At 34.0% G+C, this 23,790-nt stretch overlaps 1 pseudogene; it reads left to right on the forward strand.

The window, feature by feature from the left end:
- The first annotated feature begins 7,043 nt into the window (after positions 1-7,043).
- On the forward strand, positions 7,044-8,456 carry LOC115875605 (annotated as a pseudogene).
- Positions 8,457-23,790: the final 15,334 nt, after the last annotated feature.

Raw genomic sequence — 23,790 nt, forward strand, 5'->3', positions numbered from 1 at the left:
CTCATCGTATGAAGGGTGCAAGCCGTTTTCGAAGTGGTCTCTAAATGTCGCAAAGGGCATCTGTGGATCTATTTCTTCTGCTATGTCCATTCTATACCTAAATATTCTACCGAATATGATATAATAGGGGTTTTCGGAGACAATTTCAGATATAATCGTTCGGAATGCATAAAAAGGGATCGGATTTTAATCATATGATGTGATCCCTTCCTTTAAGCATTCGACACGGTTGATCATCGCATATTAATGCATTGTCTTGAGGACTTTGGTATTCGTGGTATAGCGTTGAGTCTCATAAAATCTTATTTGATCGAAAAAACACAAAAAGTCATCATTGAGGGAAATTGTAGTGATGAAAAAACTGTTACGTTTGGAATACTACAGGGAACAGTGCTTGGTCCAGTACTGTTTACTATATACATTAACGGACTATTAGAACTAAAAAGTAATGGCCTTATATCGTCATTCGCAGACGATACCGCTATTTTATATGAGGGAGAGTGTAAGCAAGTAGCAGAAAATGATATACAAAATATCAAAAAATGGTTTGACTATAAATTTTGATAAGACAAAATACATACCTTTTAGCTTCACTAACAGCAATATCCCTTATTTTAGAAATTTGACTCTCAATCTAGAAGATTCACAACTACAAATAAACGAAACGCATAACATATTTGGGAGTTAATATTGATCGCTATTTGAAATGGGACTGCCACATAAATTACCTCGTTAAAAAATTGAGACAAATTTTATATAAATTTAGACAGATACGAAAAATCTTAACTATTGACCAAATAAAAGTAATATATCATGCCCTTGTTGAGTCTCATATACAGTATGGTATTGCTGGCTGGGGCGGTGCATATTCATCCTATATAAAACCCATGGAAAGAGTACAAAAGCTATTCTTAAAAATAATGTTTAACAAAAGCTATCTTTATCCTAGTGATGAACTCTACAAAATGAGTAATCTCCCTGATATAAGACAGATTTATCTAGAAAAAAATTTAAATCATCAATACAAAAATAAAGAAATTCTTTACTCTATTGATCATGAATATAACAATAGATACAAGCAATATATGCAAACTTCAATTATAAAAGTCTCCAAAGCACATATCCAGAGGTCTTATTGGTATCTAGCGCCTTATATATATAGACAACTGCCCCAGTTTCTTAAGACCTCTCTCACTTTCCATATTTTTAAAAAACGACTGAAATATTGGATAATGACAAATCCTCGAAATATGGCACATAGATTAATTGAACGTGAAATTATTGAAATGCCCGCTGCCTGAGATTTTAACACCTCGTGTATTTTTTTTTTTTCTCTCCATTTTTTTATGTTTTTTTTCTATTATTCTAACACTTGTACTATAAAAAGTACACTTGTACTAAAGACTACATTTTTTTATGTTTTTTTTTCTATTATTCTAACACTTGTACTATAAAAAGTACATTGGTACTAAAGAACAGTTTTATTTATATTTTATGTATATATGGTATAATATCGTCCTACTGCTGCCAAAAGTCACTAACTAACATTTTTCCGAACAACCAAATTCAATCACTAACTATGTTTTGAAGCGGAGAATCGATTGCAAAAGTCATTAACTACGATTTCTGTCTATTTATGTTTTATTTTAATACAGAATAGTTACTAACTATAACATCTTTATGCAATGCAATTCATCTTTAGACGCATTTTTCTCGGAAGTAATAAAAAGTAAGTTCGTGACTTTTGGCAGCAATGGGACGATATTAAGTTGATTATTTTGTGTTGAAAGATTATATTATTTATTAATATCTCAAATTGTTATCTCATTTTAGTTGTATGCAATGCAATCGTTTTTTTTTTAATTTATTTGACTTGTAAATTCATATGTAGTTTTTAATTTGACCTATTAACTAGTATTAGATTTTTTATTTATGATTCAAGCACATATATTTATTTAATTCAAACATTTAACTATTTCACACAGCTACTTTGATAGAACAAATCTCTACAAGTTTTCGGACTTCTGGGGTCTTTCAGTTTATTTCTTGAGTTGGAATTTGATTATTTTGTATTGATTTTAAATATAAATATTCTTTATGACGAATATATTTATTATTTTTTAAATGACGTAAATTTAAAAATCTGTAACAACAAATGAAAATATACACCGTTGCTTTTTTTAATATTAATTAACTACTTTATTTATGCTGTCCTAGAATTGAAAATATGCAGTCACTGCAGAACTGAAACGGTGTATTTATTAAACAAATTATGTCTGGCAGTTTGTAAATATGTATTTGTATTAATTAGGTTGCTACTATATTAGTTAATATAAGGAATGTAAAATTTTTTGTATGACTTGAGAAATAAAGATTTTTTTTTTTTGGCAGGTTTCTACTTTGAAACCGTGTGTTGCAACTACCATCGGCGTGTGATTGCAGGATGGTAGCCCATTTCTACTACTCTAAGAAGAGTAGTAGAAATGGAAAAAGAGTAGTAGAGAAATAAAGATTATTATTATTATTATTATTATTCCTACCCTACCACTTTAGGTGGGTAAAAGAAAAATCCTAAAACAGCTGTTTAATCTAACCTCGAAAATTTTGTTATTTTTAGCGGCTATCTTTGATTGTTTTCTATAGTTCTTTCTGGTTCTTTCCTATATTAGGATTAGTACTCGTATTAGTACCGACATTGTTTTCGACAAAGATAATAGAGTAATTTCGGTTAGCAATAAAGCAGAAAAAAATGAAAATATCTCTTCAGGATGAAGATGGAGAGGAATACAATATAGCTAGAAGATTATGAAAAAATAATAAATGGAGGTAAGCATAAAACTTTTCTTAACAAAGGGTTTAAAAATAATGTGTTTTTGGTAGTTCTATGTATTTTAGGTGGTAGGTAATTATCCAAATCTTTTTTAGATTATCAGTTGGCTAATATCTACTTGCAAAAAGAGATTGAAAGGAAGAATAGGCTCTTAGCCTATCAGCTTCTATTAAATGGGGAAGCCGATGATCCAAAAACTAGCAGCATTGGTCAAAGAGACAAAGGTCAACGCACTCAGGACAGTAATCTAGCACTAAAAGCTAGTTGTAGCTTTTTTGGTAACAAACAAAGTAACAGCACAGGTAAAGTCTTATTCAATTTTTTTCTACTACTGTAAACACTTGAGTATTGTACCATTTCCAGTTTTACTTAATTCTGTGAAGTTCAATACTTTTTTTCCAGAATCATATATGCAGGTATATTACAATTTGACTATGATTTTCAGTATCAGTGTTAAATGAGGAAACAGATGATGTACCAGATTTTATTGAAATGGAAATCTCAGCAGAAGGATCTCTTTATGAAAATTCATCAATTCTATCTGATACAACTGATTTTAACGGTAAAAATTACTAATGAAATAGAGAATTTATAATAAATACTCATATTGTTTTTAGCTACATCACGTTGGTTAGATGTGGACAACAAGTGGAGAGCAAAATAAAAAATCTAAAAAAGAGTTATAAATCCATTCTTGACAATAAAAGTAAAACTGGTCGAGGGAAAATCACTTGGCCATATTTTACAAGTATGAATGAAATATTTGGTCGAGAACCAGAAAATAGCCCAATGAGTATTGCATCAAATACCTTGAGATTTATTAAAAGTCCTGGTAGTCAGGATACTTCAGATAGTGAAGAAGGAAATATATCTGAAACCCCTAAAAAAAGGTAAAACTTGAAAATTCTAGAAAACTTGTAGGACAACCTCTATAGTTTAAAGAATTGAGAGCAGAGACGGAGTCTCGCCATGGAGAGAGAATGGAAAAACAACAGCAGTTTCTGGATATTTTCAGAGATTATGTTAATAAGTCAAACTAAAAAATACTAATTATTTATATAAAAAAATTATACGCTGTGGGGGCGTCTGTGTCTATTTGGGATTCTGAGTGAAGAATAAATAACAGCATATTATTTAACAGTATATATATATTTTTATATTAAGAAGTATTTGCAATGTTGCTGTAAAATAAAACATATTAATAAGTGCACCTGTATTTTTATCAAAAACATTATTCACAGTAATATGGTGTACAACCTTTACTTTTATAAACAGTCACTTTTAAACAGAAATTCAACAAAGCACACACCATTATTTGTGAACATTAAATTGCCAAGAAAATGACCAAGTGTATTTTAAAAATGCAAGATATAATAATATACATTATAGTAATTTAGTACAACAAAAAAAAATTAATTACAAAATAGTAGAAATGTAATTTATTTCTGCTTCTCTTACATGATCCTGTTCTTCCTCATAATAATTGTCTTCTTCAATGACTGTCGGTTCTAAATTATCTTCCAATTCTACATTGTCATTCTGCTTCATACAAACATGAAGTATACAGCCCACCAAAGTAAGCTTGGGTATGTCCACTGTTAAGTACCTGTTAACATACTTTACAATTCTAAACCTTGGTTTTAACATACCATAAACATGTTCCATGATTATTCTGATAGAGGATAACTTTTTATTAAAATTTTTTTGCCTTGCACTTAGGTGCCCATTATCCCTAAATGGTGTTAAAATATAATTATTAAGAGGATAAGCTGAATCCCCTAGTAGATGGAAATTTCCATAAAATAATGCTGCAGGATTTTCTGTCATTTTTATCCCAAAGTCTGACTTCCTCAAGACTCTGGCGTCATGCATACTCCCTGGCCAACCTAGAGAAATAATTACATAATTGGTTTCAAACGAACAGTTGTTTTTTTAATGTTTTAAACCTACAATAGTCTGGATAATTAAAACATCTTATTTTGATAAATAAAATTAGGTTTATTTAAGAAAAGATGTATATAGACATATTTTATTAACCCACCACAAGAAACATCTATAAATTCATATTTTTCATTACATATTCCTTGTAAAATTATAGAGTGGTAGCCCTTTCTGTTTATGTATGAGTCAGGCTTATTTTTATGTTTTGCAATGGGAATATGACTGCCGTCAATGCAGCCAATTATGTCAGGAAACCCATTCTGCTCCCTGAAATATAAACTAGTTCTTTGGGCTTCTGCATGACTAGGCCACTTGATAAATTCATTAGCTATAGCCATTACTGCATTTAAGAATCTGCCAATACATTCATATGCTGTGCTTTTTGATACATCGAAACGATCAGAAATAGACCTACAAAATCAATTTTAAAAACTTTACAGTTGAGGGTTGGAACCTTTGGTGTTAAACAGCAAAATAAAAACACTAAATCACCACAATACACCAAAACGCTTTTACTTTTACACTGGACGCACGTTTCGCTAACCATGTTAGCATCATCAGCAGATGATTATAAACTGCAATTATCTGCAGTTTATAATCATCTGCTGATGATGCTAACATGGTTAGCGAAACGCGCGTCCAGTGTAAAAGTAAAAGTGTTTTGGTGTATTGTGGTGATTTAGTGTTTTTATTTTGCTTTAAAAACTTTGTTGCTTTGTTGTCAAAGAATTGAAAAACAATGGTTCAGTACTAAAATAACTACTTTTCATATATATATTAGTCGGTTTAGAACGTTTTTCTACGTTGTCCGATACCCAATTTCCAGCCTGTTCTATTCGTACAATCCTCTGTTGACCGGTTTCTTTCACTCATCGCTTTGTGTACGCTTTTTTGCCATTCCAGTTTTGGCCTTCCCTGTTTTCTTCTGCCCTTTGGTTGCCAATTGATTATTTTCTTGGGCCATCTAGTGTCCTTCATTCGCTCTACATGTCCGTACCAGATCAGCTGCTTTTTCTCTATATCCTGTTATCGTACCTTCTATACCCATTTGTTGTTTTATGGTATTATTTCTCATTCGTTGTTGTCTTGAAATTCCCATTGATCTTCGAATGACATCCATTTATACGGCCTCTATCCTCTTCTTGTATCTCTCAGTTATTCTCCATGTTTCTGCTCCATACAGGAGGTTGCTCTTTATCATGGTTTCATATATATTGAATTTTCTTCGCTTTGTTATTGATTTGCTCCATAAGATTCCATTTAGATATCCGATTATTTTTTTCCGAACTACTTTTCATTAGTACTTAAAAATTAAAAACTTCAACTCACCTAAAAACATCCTGGTTACTTAAATACCAGATAGAAAGTAACAATTGTTTCTTTAATGGTAACTGGGGCCTCCCAGGTTGCCTAGTAAAATGAGGCTCCAAACTACACAATAAAACTTCTACAATTGACCTTTTTATGCGGAAATGAGCTTTGAAATCTAAAATAATGAGATATCAACAGTAAAAAATCAATTGTTATACGTGAGTGCCCTGCCGTCGGCGTCGTCCATGTATTTTGGTATGGTTTCCTCATAATAATTAGAAATCCGAAGCCTTTTCTCCTTTGAAACTAAAAGGCCCTCAGTTAGCAAAACCATTTGATCGTCGTCATCATCTTCATCGTTAAAAATTTGGTCTTGAATAAAAAGCAGTAACATTTAATCCATGTTTACTTTTTGAAGAAAACCGAAAAAAATGAATTGAAAGAAAACCACTTGGCTGAACTTGCTTAAACAAGACCGGACAAAGCTTTTAACACTTTTTAGAAGCCACAATTTAAAAGTTAGTTTATCTGATGATTGATCCAAGTTGGATCCAAGCGTTCGTAAACGTCACACAGCTGATCTCAAGTTAAGAAGTAATCTGTAATCAGCTGACGGGATCTATCTAATCTAGGATTATTAATTCCGAAAACCTCTAATGTCATAGTGATAGTTTTCTATGTACTCTTTGTCACTCTGCTTTCTGGTGTTTATGCGAAATTTTAATTCTCTTAGGCCCGATTGCACCAACCTAATTTTAAGTTTACTTAAGACAAAACCAAACTTAAATCAAAAATTCCATTGCACCCGCCATAACTGTAGTTTTAATCTAGGCATTATTTAAGCCTGGGAATCTTTACACTTAACTTTATTCTAACCCCAATTTGTGTTTAACTTTTGAAAATTTGGCGGTTGAGTTTTGAGTTTCGACTAGGTAGGTATTTCGAGCCTGATTGATGCATGATGGAAGATGATCTGGAAATTTTAGATTTTATAGAAAATGGATTTCCTAGGCGATATAGCATAAGGGAAAATTATTATCAAGAGTTGGATAATAAAACCTTTTTCCAGAGATTTCGCCTTACAAAGCCAACAGTTTTGAGTCTGGTGGAAACCCTGGACGGAGACTTGGAATATCCAAATGATATGTAAGTTATTTAGTTTAAGATTTTTTCATGACCTAAGCGAGTGCTACAAGGTATGAAAAATAAAATAGACATTAAATTTAACTTGTTATTTCAGAAATAATTCAGGTAATCCCATGAATCAAGTGCTAATGGCACTTCGATATTATGCTACTGGTGCACACTTAGCTGCAATAGCTGACTTCATGGGAACCCATCCATCAACAGCATGCCGCATAGTTAAAAGAGTCACATTTGCAATTGCTGCTTTAAGCCAGCAACATATATCTATGCCTGTAGGAGAAGACGAGTTATTATCTATCCAATGAAATTTTTTTCAGATAGCTTCCTTTCCTAGGGTTGCAGGTTGTATTGACGGAACACATATACGTATCCAGTCTCCAGGTAAGTTTATAATAAAACTGTATTATAGGTCTGGTGAAAATGTGAAAGCTATGAAATGGTTTTAGGTGGTGAAGATGCAAAGATATATCGTAATAGAAAAAGCTATTTTTCCATAAACACCCAAGTTGTAGGTGATGCCAAGCTAAAAATTCGAGATATTGTGGCTAGATGGCCTGGGTCAGTCAACCCATGATAGTACCATTTTGTGTATAGGAATAGCAGAATACATGCAAGAATGGAAAATATTGATTTTCCCAATTGTGTGCTTTTAGGTTGTTCTCTATTCATATTATTTTTTGTTGATTTAATGACACCCATTAAAATGGAAGTCAGTTTAACAATGATTGAATTTCTTGTTCCTTTTTATTCTACAGCTCACTGCCATTCTACTACCTAGTACTAATTTTTAAAATAATTTCTTCTAGGAGACAGTGGATACATGCTTACAAATAATTTCCTAACACCCATCCATGAACCAAGAAACAGAGAGGAACAATTGTATAATGAGTCTCACATAAGGACCCGAAACTCAATAGAGCGTTTATTTGGAGTATGGAAAAGACGCTTTCCCATTGGAGTATGGAAAAGACGCTTTCCCATTCTAGCACTTGGGATTCGTTTAAAGTTGCAAACAACTCTGGCTGTCATAGTGGCAACAGCTGTTTTGAATAACTTAGCACGTAATATGAATGAGCCTGAGCCACCACCAGAACAAGGGGTGATAAATCAGGAGAATTTGGATTACTTAATTGCTATGGGAGATATACCTGAAATTACTGTAAACCCTGATGTTGGTTTCAATGTTACAAGGAATACTTTACTAAATGAGTATTTTAGACGTATTTAAAATATTTAAAAAGGCTAATATTATTTATGTTACTTTTTTCTTTATTCTATAACTCAAATTACACACCAAATAAAAAACTATTCCATTATCATTTTTTTATTTAAGTTTTAATTTGAAAATTGTCACAGTTAACAAAAAATACCTTTTTTTATAACTGTTCCAAAACTAAATCTGTACCTTAGAAACTTCCTCGGAAACATACACACTAAGTAGGTATTGATATTCTACATTAATATAATAATTAAACTGAAAGAACAAACACCAAAATAAGTACATTCAATTCTTCAAGATGAGATCTGTGAATGACAAAACCAAAAAAAAATCATTAACTCAAGTCTATTTTCTACGTACATGTGTATATATAATGATTATGCTTTATTTTTTAACTAAATAACCATGCAAGAAATAAATAGTAACTTTTTAAAATCATACTTACCAAAGCTTTTGGTGTTGACTCTGATAATAGTTTTTGGGATGCTGAGTTCGTATTCAAAGAAACATTATCAAAAATAATTTCAATATTATTTTTGCAAGCCTCCTGGGGTTTCTGTTTAAGGTTTTCAGTAATTGGTGTTTTCAAATGAAATTGCCTGAAAATTATCTATTTGTGATAGAGATATATCTTTTAAAATCCCATCATCATTTTCCTCCTCAACATTAAACGTTTCTATACCCTGAAAATTTTTTAATTTAATGTGCAATATAGGTTATCTAATTAAAAAACTTACATCTTCTAAATTATTTCTTCGGCTCACACTTTCCCAAAGGATATGCTATTCCTTCTTCATGGATATTTTCTGATGGATATATTGAAATACTACATTCACTCCTGGAGGTGTCACAGTCGAATGGATTTTCTAAGCCAAAAACAGTATCCTTTGATATGATGTTAAGAAGTACTTCATCATCCTCCTCTTTCACGCCCCTCCTGTTTTATAAGATTCTTTCTTGATTTCTGCAACTTTTTGCGGAGATCTTTTTTTAGTTCTCATACATTTTTTTAAGGATTCCCAGTTTCTGCATGTGTATTCTGGACAGTTAAAATTGAATTCATTCTCGATTTTCTTCCAAGTTGTTGTTTTTCGGCAATGGCGGGACCATTTGTTCGTTTATTTTCAATTATATTTTTGTATTTTGCTATAATTGCAAATAACGTTTTTTTCTCGTGGCGTGTAATTACTCGCCCTGTTTTTTTTTGGTTTCATTTTAAAATCAAACGTATTTTATTCCTTTAGATTTTATGCACAAAATAGTTTAAAAACTATTTAATTTTTTCTTTGAACAACATTTTTTTTATTGTTTGACGCAGGTCGCTTGATTTGACTGATTTGACCCAATTTTCAGGTTGATCAACCCAAAAAAATCAAAAGCTACTAGAATCGTAACTTAAAATGCGATGTTGCCAGCTGTATGTATCACTTGGTTAAGAAAAAGCCCGGAGCAAACCGAATAAAAATTAAGCCGGGCTTTAATTTTAAGTTCATTTAACTATTCTGAGCTTAGGCATAAAATGGTGCAATCGGGACCTTAGTGGTTGATCTCCACTGAAGATCATTTTATAAATCTTCCTTTATATTTTCCCAGTTTTTATTTCTATTTGCTATGTCCCAAGTGGCATTTTTAGATACAAAATCGAAATAAAATCTCTGCTGAGAAACATTGCGAAACAGTTTCGTCAAATTTTAGATACATTTGTTTCGTAACATAAATCGCTTTTTGTTTCGAAACATTTTACGTTTTGTCATGAAAAGTTCCTATAATTTATTTGATATTCTGTCAAATATGAGAACGTTTTTTTTTCCTTGATTGGCGTCCGAATGTTGAGTGTCTGGAAATCCTGGTTTTCTTCTTATCTGAGAGATCCTGATATACTGGACTTAAATCCCCTGTCTGTGGAACAGCCTTGGTGAGTCGTTTCCAATAATTTCATATTTCAAAGTTTTTTGTTCATATTTCCATTAAGTAGAAAATTCTAAGCCTACTTTAAAGCCCACAGTGGCCTGAGTTGTACTTCTTCCATGTTAAGTTGGCTGGAAAGGAGAGCCTCAGGGGGCTCTCCGACCCTTCACGATTACGCCCGAAATTAGATAGTAAATTGACAGAGAGAAGCCTCATGTTGAAGGAAATCCTCAACAAAATCCAGTTATGAACATGCCTTCGATTGAAGAAATTCAAAGGTATGAAGAAGAGCTATATGAAATAAGACACCAAAACAAAGAAAACCCTGAATTAGTGGCTGAAATTCAGAGCTTTTTTCAACATAAGAAGAAACTACAACGCCACAGAATATGATGTAACAGCATTTCAGCCGTTTTTAATTATAATTAAAATTAAAAAAAACATCCACCCTATGTGTATCATATCTACTTGTTGTTAAGTTAGGTTGGCAACATAGAATTTACAGGTTACATATTCCTTAAGTTGACAGCAACACTGACAAGAGTGACAACTAACCTCGACTTTGTAATAACGGGTCTTGATTTAATATTAATAATTGCTTAACTAATAACATAAACGAACCTATATAAAAATAGTACATGGTATCAGGTTTATTCTTTAAAAATGGAAACAGGTTCGTTTAAGAGCATTGTATTCGACAGAACTTTTCAAGAAGTTTAGAAATATACACTCATCGGCAAAAGTCTTGCACCCCCAGATAAATTTATTCCTTTGCATAGCATATTGTTGTGGCTATGTGTACAAATACCTCAATATGTGTCTACAAAAAATAGGTCATAAAAAGCAAAGAATGAAACCCTTATCTATATAGTTATCATATGGAATGTGTATGCGCTCGTGAATTGGCATACCATTTGCGGTCAAATTTGGTTTCTCAGGTCGAGTTCAATCTTGTTGTAAGTGTTGTGAAAGGCGACAAAACGCTAGGGTACGAAATGTCTGCCTTCGATAGGGCCCGAATTATCGCTTAGCATGAAGAAGGTCTCAGCAGGTATCAAATTGATGATCGTTTAAATTTAGTGCGAAGTACTGTAAGCCGAATTATATAACGGTATATGGACACCGGAAATGTAAGATCTCGTCCTAGGTTGGGCCGTATAACGGTAAGGACTCAACGACAGGATCGCTACTTGGCTCAATTTGCCAGAAGAAAACGGTCAGTTCCAATCGAGAGCTACGATCTCAGTTTCAACGAACTTACCACAGAGTGATATTAAGCCGAACCATTTCAGGCGACTTTTTAATGCTGGATTGCGCCATAGACATCCACTGTGAGTCCGTCTATTAACTTTACACCATAGGAAAAGGAGGCTACAGTGGTCTACCGAGCACGAGAACTGGTTATTACCTCAGTGGAGAAACGTAATTTTCACTGACGAAACCAGTATAGGTTTTATTAGTGATGACTATCGTCAGCGAGTGTGGAGGGAGACAGGGAGGCAGCATCGCTTGAATACAGCCCTTGATGTTGCTCCTTATCAAGGAGGTAATATATGTAATATGTTGAGATGTTCTGGGGTGGCATCATGTACAATAGGCGAACAGAGCTCATTCATATTCCTGAGGTGATGAACGCCCATTTATATGTGAAAACTGTAATCAGACCAATAATTTATCCACTGCGAGAAGAAATCGGCAATAATTTTATTCTCATGGATGATAACGCTCGTCCAAATGAAGGGGAAATAACCTTGTCTCGCCTCCACCCTCCACCGACGTGAATCCTATTGAACATGTCTGGGACTATATCACCAGAGCTGTATATCACAGAAATAATCCACCAAAGAAATCGCCAGGAGTTGATCATTGCCGCTCAAGAGGAATGGCAGGGAACTTACTCAAGAAACCATAAACAACCTTATAGCAGGGGATGCCCCGACGACTTGATGTACTCATAACAAATCGAGGAGGCAATACTTTATATTAGTAACCTTAATTTTGTCAGAATTTATTATTTATTTATTTTCTCTTTTTTTTTTCTCAAACATTTTTTTTTTCTTTATGGAATTTGCATTTTTTTGTGTATTTTGGCAAAATATATTATTAAACTTGATGTGAAGTTTTTCCTTTTTTTGTGTTATTTTTTAACATAACCTTAGCATCTATTGATTTCCTGAAGAAAATTAATTTGAAATGTAATTTTTATTAAAATAGTAGCGATGAGTTTATATGCAAGCAACTGGATTGAAAAGTAAAGATGATGCAACTAAAATAGCAATAATACATTTAAATCACGCTGGTGAAGAAGCGCAAAAAGTGTATACTGCCGTGAAATGGAAAAAAGGCGGTAAGCGACATTTTACGAAATCGCGATTTTTCTTACAAACAGCATTAGCAGTAAGTGCTTTATCATTTGCAATAGGTTAGGGTATGCTAGCTCAGTTTTAAGTGTGTCAAAATCTTCATGGAATCTAGCAGTAAGTGATAAAATTACCTGTCATAACGAGGCAAGTAGCGGTATCTAACTATTTGACATACCGTATGATCGAATAAAAACATGCGTCAGCGATGGCTATGAAATGAACATCGATGACATTTCCCATATAAATTTACATATATAATGAGAGCAATCTTCATTTCATAGCCATCGCTGACGCCGTTTTTTTATTCGATCATACGGTACTTCCATATTACATATTTTAAGATTATGAAATTTAAAAATATGCTCTGGCAAAAGGTAGTAAATTGAGATTATAATATGATGCATCCATTCCTAGCGAAAAAAAGAAAACTAACTCAAATAAAAATCCAGCAATACCAAGTTCATCGAGGGTAAAACCACCCACTAAAAGATTAGATATTATTGGTAAGAAATATTTCTAGCATTGAAAGTCTAACAATAATAATTCACTTTAATAATGTTTTTTAGGTGGAAAAAAAAAGAATGGTAACCGCGCAAAGAAAACTGAAGATTTAGCAACACAGGGTTCATCCACGGTAAAAACCACCCACTAAAAGATTAGGTATTATTGGTAAGAGATATTTCTAACATTGAAAGTTTAACAATAATAATTCACTTTAATAATATTTTTAGGTGGAAAAAGAAGGGACCGCGCGAAGCAAACCGTAGATCTAGCAACACCGGGTTCATCCAGGGTAAAGACATTCACTAGAATATGACATATCACAATAGAGAACAACGGCATACGGTCGAGTCGGCCGCTCCTGGCACGTATACGTAGACGTAAAGAATCTTTTACGTGTATAAAAAATAGAAAATATAAGAAATGCGCATGCGTACGTAAACGTTTACGTGTTTGTAGGCCGATTCGACCGTATGCCGTTGTTCTCTAATATTGAAAATTTGATCAAATTCAATTCTATATTATTTCTAGATGTAAAACAAACACCGTTCGCGGTGCAGTTATTTGGCGAAGATATAAAAATAAAAAAGTGGCACTTCTTGTGAATAAAAGCACTTGTATGGAAACGGACACTCATGGTTTTCTCCGTTAAAAATTGAACATAACCTAGATTTTTTTGTGTTTAATTAAGAACTATGTTATATACACGTTTAGCTAAAACTGGCATTTAAAATAAACACATGTTTGCAAACTGTGTATTTTTTATAGATTTTCAAACACATTCATTCAAAACTTATAATATATCAAACTTTAAAATTCATTTCTCTCGAAAAGAATATTCTGTGACATCCATGGTTTTCCCCCGAGACCCTTCACTTACCAAAGCTTTTGGTGTTGACTCTGATAATAGTTTTTGGGATGCTGAGTTCGTATTCAAAGAAATGTTATCAAAAATAATTTCAATATTATATTTGCAAGCCTCCTGGGGTTTCTGTTTAAGGTTTTCAGTAATTGGTCTTTTCAAATGATTTGCCTGAAAATTATCTATTTGTGATAGAGATATATCTTTTAAAATCCCATCATCATTTTCCTCCTCAACATTAAACATTTCTATACCCTGAAATTTTTTTAATTTAATGTGCAATATAGGTTATCTAATTAAAAAAACTTACATCTTCTAAATTATTTCTTCGGCTCACACTTTCCCAAAGGATATGCTATTCCTTCTTCATGGATATTTTCTGATGGATATATTGAAATACTACATTCACTCCTGGAGGTGTCACAGTCGAATGGATTTTCTAAGCCAAAAACAGTATCCTTTGATATGATGTTAAGAAGTACTTCATCATTTTCCTTCATTTTTTTAGGAGGTGGCCCCCCTCCTGTTTTATAAGATTCTTTCTTGATTTCTGCAACTTTTTTGCGGAGATTTTTTTTTTTGGTTTTCATACATTTTTTTAAGGATTCCCAGTTTCTGTATGTGTATTCTGGACAGTTAAAATTGAATTAATTCTCGATTTTCTTCCAAGTTGTTGTTTTTTCGGCAATGGCGGGACCATTTGTTCGTTTATTTTCAATTATATTTTTGTATTTTGCTATAATTGCAAATAACGTTTCTTTTTCTCGTGGCGTGTAATTACTTGCCCATTTTTATTTTGGTTCCATTTTAAAATCAAACGTATTTTATTCCTTTAGATTTTATGCACAAAATGGTTTAAAAATTATTTAATTTTTTCTTTCAACAACATTTTTTTTTATTGTTTGACGCAGGTCGCTTGATTTGACTGATTTGACCCAATTTTCAGGTTGATCAACCCAAAAAAAAATCAAAAGCTACTAGAATCGTAACTTAAAATGCTATGTTGCCAGCTGTATGTATCACTTGGTTAAGAAAAGCCCGGAGCAAACCGAATAAAAATTAAGCCGGGCTTTAATTTTAAGTTCATTTAACTATTCTGAGCTTAGGCATAAAATGGTGCAATCGGGCCTTAGTGGTTGATCTCCACTGAAGATCATATTATAAATCTTCCTTTATATTTTCCCAGTTTTATTTCTATTTGCTATGTCCCAAGTGGCATTTTTAGATACAAAATCGAAATAAAATCTCTGCTGAGAAACATTGCGAAACAGTTTCGTCAAATTTTAGATACATTTGTTTCGTAACATAAATCGCTTTTTGTTTCGAAACATTTTACGTTTTGTCATGAAAAGTTCCTATAATTTATTTGATATTCTGTCAAATATGAGAACGTTTTTTTCCTTGATTGGCGTCCGAATGTTGAGTGTCTGGAAATCCTGGTTTTCTTCTTATCTGAGAGATCCTGATATACTGGACTTAAATCCCCTTTCTGTGGAACAGCCTTGGTGAGTCGTTTCCAATAATTTCATATTTCAAAGTTTTTTTGTTCATATTTCCATTAAGTAGAAAATTCTAAGCCTACTTTAAAGCCCACACGTGGCCTAAGTTGTACTTTTTCCATGTTAAGCTGGAAAGGAGAGCCCTCAGGGGGCTCTCCGACCCTTCACGATTACGCCCGAAATTAGATAGTAAATTGACAGAGAGACGATAGTAACGATAGTAAATTGACAGAGAGAAGCCTCATGCTGAAGGAAATCCTCAACAAAAATCCAGTTATGAACATGCCTTCGATTGAAGAAATTCAAAGGTATGAAGAAGAGCTATATGAAATAAGACACCAAAACAAAGAAAACCCTGAATTAGTGACTGAAATTCAGAGCTTTTTCAACATAAGAAGAAACTACAACGCCACAGAATATGATGTAACAGCATTTTAGCCGTTCTTAATTATAATTAAAATTAAAAAAAACATCCACCCTATATGTATCATATCTACTTGTTGTTAAGTTAGGTTGGCAACATAGAATTTACAGGTTACATATTCCTTAAGTTGGCAACACTGACAAGAGTGACAACTAACCGCGACTTTGTAATAACGGGTCTTGATTTGATATTAATAATTGCTTAACTAATAACATAAACGAACCTATATAAAAATAGTACATGGTGTCAGGTTTATTCTATAAAAATGGAAACAGGTTCGTTTAAGAGCATTGTATTCGACAGAACTTTTTAAGAAGTTTAGAAATATACACTCATCGGCAAAAGTCTTGCATCCCCCAGATAAATTTATTCCTTTGCATAGCATATTGTTGTGGCTATGTCTACAAATACCTCAATATGTGTCTACAAAAAATAGGTCATAAAAGCAAAGAATGAAACCCTTATCTATATAGTTATCATATGGAATGTGTATGCGCTCGTGAATTGGCATACCATTTGCGGTCAAATTTGGTTTCTCAGGTCGAGTTCAATCTTGTTGTATGTGTTGTGAAAGGCGACAAAAACGCTAGGGTACGAAATGTCTGCCTTCGATAGGGCCTGAATTATCGCTTAGCATGAAGAAGGTCTCAGCAGGTATCAAATTGATGATCGTTTAAATTTAGTGCGAGGTACTGTAAGTCGAATTATATAACGGTATATGGACACCGGAAATGTAAGATCTCCTCCTAGGTTGGGCCGTACAACGGTAACGACTCCACCACAGGATCGCTACTTGGCTCAATTTGCCAGAAGAAAACGGTCAGTTCCAATTCGAGAGCTACGATCTCAGTTTCAACGAACTTACCACCGAGTGATATTAAGCCGAACCATTTCCAGGCGACTTTCTAATGCTGGATTGCGCCATAGACATCCACTGTGAGTCCGTCTATTAACTTTACACCATAGGCAAAGGAGGCTACAGTGGTCTACAAAGCACGAGAACTGGTTATTACCTCAGTGGAGAAACGTAATTTTCACTGACGAAACCAGTATAGGTTTTATCAGTGATGACTATCGTCAGCGAGTGTGGAGGGAGGCAGCATCGCTTGAATACAGCCCTTGATGTTGCTCCTTATCAAGGAGGAACTGAGATGTTCTGGGGTGGCATAATGTGCAATAGGCGAACAGAGCTCATTCATATTCCTGAGGTGATGAACGCCCATTTGTATGTGAAAACTGTAATCAGACCAATAATTTATCCACTGCGAGAAGAAATCGGCAATAATTTTATTCTCATGGATGATAACGCTCGTCCAAATGAAGGGGAAATAACCTTGTCTCGCCTCCACCCTCCAGCGACGTGAATCCTATTGAACATGTCTGGGACTATATTACCAGAGCTGTATTTCACAGAAATAATCCACCAAGAAATCGCCAGGAGTTGATCATTGCCGCTCAAGAGGAATGGCAGAACTTACTCAAGAAACCATAAACAACCTTATAGTGGGGATGCCCCGACGACTTGATGTACTCATAACAAATCGAGGAGGCAATACTTTATATTAGTAACCTTAATTTTGTCAGAATTTATTATTTATTTAATTTCTCTTTTTTGTCAAACATTTTTCTTTATGGAATTTGCATTTTTTTTGTATTTTGGCAAAATATATTATTAAACTCGATGTGAAGTTTTTCCTTTCTTGTGTTATTTTTTAACATAACCTTAGCATCTATGGATTTCCACGAAGAATTAATTTGAAATGTAATTTTTTATTAAAATAGTAAGGGGATGCAAGACTTTTGCAGATGAGTTTATATGCAAGCAACTGGATTGAAAAGTAAAGATGATGCAACTAAAATAGCAATACATTTAAATCACGCTGGTGAAAAAGCGCAAAAAGTGTATACTGCCGTGAAATGGAAAAAGGCAGTAAGCGACATTTTTTACGAAATCGCGATTTTCTTACAAACAACATTAGCAGTAAGTGCTTTATCATTTGCAATAGGTTAGGGTATGCTAGCTCAGTTTTAAGTGTGTCAAAATCTTCATGGAATCTAGCAGTAAGTGATAAAATTACCTGTCATAACGAGGCAAGTAGCAGTATCTCTAACTATTTGACATACCATATGATCGAATAAAAACGGCGTCAGCGATGGCTATGAAATGAACATCGATGACATTTTCCATATAAATTTACATATATAATGGGAGCGATCTTCATTTCATAGCCATCGCTGACGCCGTTTTTATTCGATCATACGGTACTTCCATATTACATATTTTAAGATTATGAAATTTAAAAAATATGCTCTGGCAAAAGGTAGTAAATTGAATTATAATATGATGCTGCTTTTTACCGAAAAAACATCTGACTTCACGTTATCAGGAATACTTGGCAAAAGGCAGTAAACGAATGTCTAAAAAGATACTGCTTTTTGAAACAATTGCAGGCCCTATAACAATAGTAAATAATATAAGGCAAAAAGCAGTAAATACTAATTTGTCAGATACTGCTATTTGTCAAAATATCACCTGTTAGATCTGTATAATCAGTTTATACCCACAGGCAGTTTATGATCACATACTGCTATTTTCCGCATATAAAATATAATAATTTGCTCACCTGGCATCCTCAAATGCGACATACTGCTATTCGGACAAATTTGTTTATTACAACCAGACCTAACTTTTACACGTTTGATGTGCGCTCAGTGGTGTTTGTTAGCTCTTAGAAAAACGTCGATTGTTTGTGTTGTTAACTCTATTTCGGTTATAAAAGACGTTATTTGCCCTTCTTACATAACATTACGAATTTATATGTATTATTGCAAAAAAATTGCGTCATAACATATATGACGCATGTTCCAAGAAATGTTTTCTTCAAGTGGAAAAAATTTAGTGTCCTTAGTGGAAAAAAATAATCAGAATAATCATAAGAAAGAGGATAATATTCTAGATTCAAATGATGGTTTAGTAGGTAAGACAACTTGAATATTTATTTACTCGTAATATAAAATTTTAATATATAACGACAACGTAGTTTCAACATTAGATAATGAAACCAGTAAAAATAAAACTACTAATGGGGTTTTAAACTTGTTTAGTGATGTTGATAGAGCAGGAATATTTTTAAGAATTCCTTCTCTCTAAAGTGCAAGAAGCATTTCGTGTAACAATTGGGAAAACAACGTTTTTAAGGTAATTCGACCCTGCTGAATTCGAATCTGCCTGTTGCTAAAGTGAAATTTAGACCAGAAGTCCAGAATCCAAGATGGCGGCCAAAAACAATTTTTTCGTATATCTCCATTGTCCGTTGACTTCAAATAGTGTTTTAAACGTATGCTTAGGGTTTATTTTGTATGCGGAACAGCTTCTAAAGCTTAGAATTTACTCATCTTAAGTTTGCAGAGTATAGGTTTAACAATGGCGCCCAAAATGGCCGCCAAAACTGAGTAGGTTCTTAGTTTAGAAGTATTTTTTATTTAAAATGTAAAATATGGATATTTTTTAGTGGTTGGGTGGTCTAATTGTTGCTTACGAAGCAGGCAGACAAATTGACGTACCCTCAATTTTAAAGCACGAGCTTCTTCCGGTGCCTGTATCGTTGGCAGAAATGGATCACTCTCAGATCGTCTGAAAATGCATCAGTGTTAGGCCGGATTCTCACCAAATCGAACCGACCATAATCGTCCTGATCCAGATCGATTCGATTGTGGTCATTCCAACCAAAATCGATTAAATGTGTTCATCGGATAGCATCGGGACGATTATGGTCAGATTTATTTTAAAGTGGAAATACCTAGTCTTCTCCAAGATGTCGTCAAATGAAGACGAAGTTGTTGTAGCACTCGCGTATATAAGACCGCCGCCGTTGTCGCCGATTTTAAGTACATCCGTACATAGCGGAAAATCAAAACAGAGGTGCTTTCATTTGCGCTCGTGAATTGGCATACCACAACGACAAGTTCAAAGCTATGTACCGCATGTCAAAATAAAGCTTTAGCTTTTAACCTCCTATGTAACATGGTGCGGGCGTATATTTCCAAACGAGATACAAATTACAGAAAATGTGTTTCAGTGGAAAATATCTACCGACTGCCGATTAAGGACGTGGCAAGCAGCGTCGCGTACGACTAATATCGCCCGATTAAAATCGGTCACGACGGAAATCTTGTCAGTGGACACGTACCTATTTGCGATCTTGCGCCTAAGATCTTCGTCGCGCGATCGAAATCTGGACGAATGGGATCGGTCCGATCTGGCGAGAATCCGGCCTTAAAACTCGTTACTGAAGGAGTAGAATGCCCAAATTCAATCGAATTTGATCAGAGCACATCTCATCTCATGATGGTTAAGCTTTAGTGAACAGCATTGGAAAACCAGAAAACGCCACTACTTTTGGAGACCTCGTTGCAACTTTTATCAAAAGGATAGTTTATCTTGGGAGACCGTATGCCAGAGTCGACATCCATTTCGACCGATATTGCCCGAGGTCAATTAAAAGTGGGACCCGCTGCAGAAGAACTAGAGGAGCCGCTCCAGTAAGAAGAGGCATCACAAGTTCAGCCGTTCCACTTCCAAAAGATTGGAAGAATTTTCTAGCACTGGGGGAAAACAAAGCCGACCTCGCTCGATTCCTCTCAAGAACTACTTCAATATGACTTTGGGGCAGTCCAAATCGTTGTATCCGGAGGGTTCACAAATGAAGAGTATGCGCAATCAACCAACCCAGAATCTGACGTCAGTGCCCTATTTGCGACGCATGAAGAGGCCGATACTCGCGTTGTGCTACATGCTGTTCTCTCCAATGCTGACAACATCGTAATCATGGCCAGGGATTCAGACTTTGCTTTGCTGTTGATCCATCATTTTCAGAAAATGACCAGCTCTAAAGTGTAGATGATGGCCGGCACAGCGAAAGAAAGGAAGTATATCCCAATCCATGAGATCTGCCAAATTATTCCCAATGCTCAGAAGAAGAATATCTTTGCGTTCCACACTGTCATAGGTTGCGACTCAACATCTCATCTTGCAACAATCACAAAGAAGGCAGCGTGGAAAATATTTAATGGAAATGCCTGCCAGCTTCTAAACGATCTAGGGCACTCTCAACTGACTTTTTTTAAGGGTTTCGTTAAGTCCAACTTCGATTTATTCATTATTACAACGTTTGTAATTTTCTTCATAGGTGGGCAAATCGAGTATCCAGCGCAGATGAAGCCAGACATCAGCTTCTCGGAGTTGTGAAAAGGCCTGAAGCTGTACCTCCAACAAGCGATGCCTTGGAACTATACCTCCTAAGATGTCATTACCAGGTGAAGACAATAAAACCGGTTGCTTTTTGGCACTGAGAATTTATAAATAATTTTAGGTGAACGTGTGGGAAGATGCCCATCATGCCCGACCGATGGTGCTGGATCCTGAGTCATATGGGTGGAGGCTTCACCAAGAAACGTACATTCCAATTCTTATAAGTCTATATCTGTAACTGTGCATCCCAATGCCTGAATGGTTGACTTGCACCAAGTTGTGTCACCGTACTAAACAATGTTTGAACCTTGCATAAGCTAAACATAATATGTTACTGCTTTTTATTTTTTTGTCATTTTTTTAATATTAAACAATATTTGATCTCTAAAATATTCGTTTTCTCAATTTCGTCGCTTAAGTCCCAGCAAAAAATTCAGCAGCCATCTTGGGCGCCATCTTGCAACCTATGCTTTCCAAACTTAAGGTGAGTAAATTCTAATTACAATGTGTTTGGTATCCGAAAAAAAAAACAAGCAGACGTTTAAATCACTATTTTTAGTTAACGGATAATGGAGATATACAAAAATATAGTGTTTGGATTCTGGACGTCCGGTAAAAAATTCGCTTTGGCAACAAGCAGATTCGTATTCAGAGAGGTCTAATTATCCTAATAACGTCGTTTTCCCAATTGTTACATGAAATGATTCCTGCAATGTAGTTTTTTTAAAATATTCCTGCTCTATGAAGGTTTAAATTAAATAATTTTTCTTGGATCATTTTTTTTTCATTCATTGCAAACACTGATATTTCCCTTAATATTTTTCTACTTAAAGAAAAGCTAGGGAGCATGAGACAGTTTTTTAGATCTTGAACATCATGTGAGGTCCCCAAAAGTAAAAGTGCTCTCGAATTATGTAATTAGTTCAGCGATTGGTCAAATAATCGTTAATAAAAACTCTGATGAATGGCATTTGAGTGTTTCCAAAGGTAAACTTAATTTACATTTAATAATTGGTATGTACTATCTGATATTCACTTGAAATTTCGATTGAAAATGACATGATCAAATTTCACTTGATCACGTTCGATTTTGTTTTTTGATTGCGCATTTTTTGATAAAAAAACGTAGTTATACAGGGTGGTCCTAAAAAGTGTAGCAGCAAATATATTCTTTCTTAAATGGAACCCCTGCATATTATTGCATTTTTGGATTCTCCGGCAAATTCTAGATATTTTTTATGAATAATGTCTCATACTTATCTTCAACTTTTTTCGAAATATTGGCGATTGAAAATCGACCATTTTGGCACTTTGGCAAACTGTGAAATCTAATCGGTAAGATATTAAGAAAAACGATTTGCACATTTCTATCTGAACTTTTTAAAGCCTATCTGATGGTACTAACGGATGGTACCAAACAAGGTTCTAAAATCGGTTGTCCTAATCTCTTACGGTTTAGATTTCTAGCCTGCCAAAAATACATTTATGCCATCATCGACTTAAGTACTGAATATGTTTTGTTCAACAATTATGATATGTAGTTTTTTAATGAATAGTGAAATAGCAAAATAAAACACTAAATCACCACAATACACCAAAACACTTTTACTTTTACACTGGACGCGCGTTTCGCTAACCATGTTAGCATCATCAACAGATGATTATAAACTAAAGTACAATCTACAAGTTGGGCGTTTATATAAACGTATTGAAAATGTATTGTGGTGATTTAGTGTTTTATTTTGCTGTGTAACACCAAAGGTTCCAACCCTCAACTGTAATTTTAGTGAAATATTTTTAGGATATTATGAATACGACTCAAGCAGCATTCTACCACCAACAGGAAACTGCGAAATAATATCAGCAGCAGCTGATAACGAAACCACAATAAGCTCTGAGAATAAGACTGATAAAAATGCTTTTGGTACTGTTAAAGGTAAGCGCCTCTTGATATTCTTTTTCCTATGACCACATATTATTATGAAAATAACAAGTAATATACTATTCTTATTGTGTATTGTGTTTTTGAAAATGTTCTTTAATATTAATAGAAAAACCAGTAAAACATAACACCTTTTTTAAGATTCTGAATATTCTGTAATCTGCCCAGGATACCTATTCTTGAGTTTCAGGGAGTAGAACTCCCGAGAGAAGTGGGCGTGGTAATCATAAAACTGGTAGTTTCCGTATGACCATTTGTTTGAAAATCAAAATAAAGGTATAAAAAGAAAACATTTATCTTCTCTTAATAAAAAATCAATAAAGTTTTCTTATGTATAAATTACGGTTATAGTGGAATATATCGCTTTGAATATGGATAAAAACTCAAAAAGTATATATATTTTTTGAACAATTTTAAATTTAGATATTAGTCGTTTTTGTTTGTACCCGCTGTATTAATGTCGATTTTAAATTGAAAATAATACGTCTCTGAATAAAGTTTCTGTATTGACTAAAAGTGCAAGACATGCAAAAAAGCCCTTTTGTTGATCTTACGGGAGACACAAAGACTTGGGACACAAACAAATCAACCTA

The sequence above is a fragment of the Sitophilus oryzae genome, unplaced genomic scaffold (genome assembly GCF_002938485.1).
Source record: "Sitophilus oryzae breed Bouriz unplaced genomic scaffold, Soryzae_2.0 scaffold_1058_pilon_pilon, whole genome shotgun sequence".
Lineage (NCBI taxonomy): Eukaryota > Metazoa > Arthropoda > Insecta > Coleoptera > Curculionidae > Sitophilus > Sitophilus oryzae.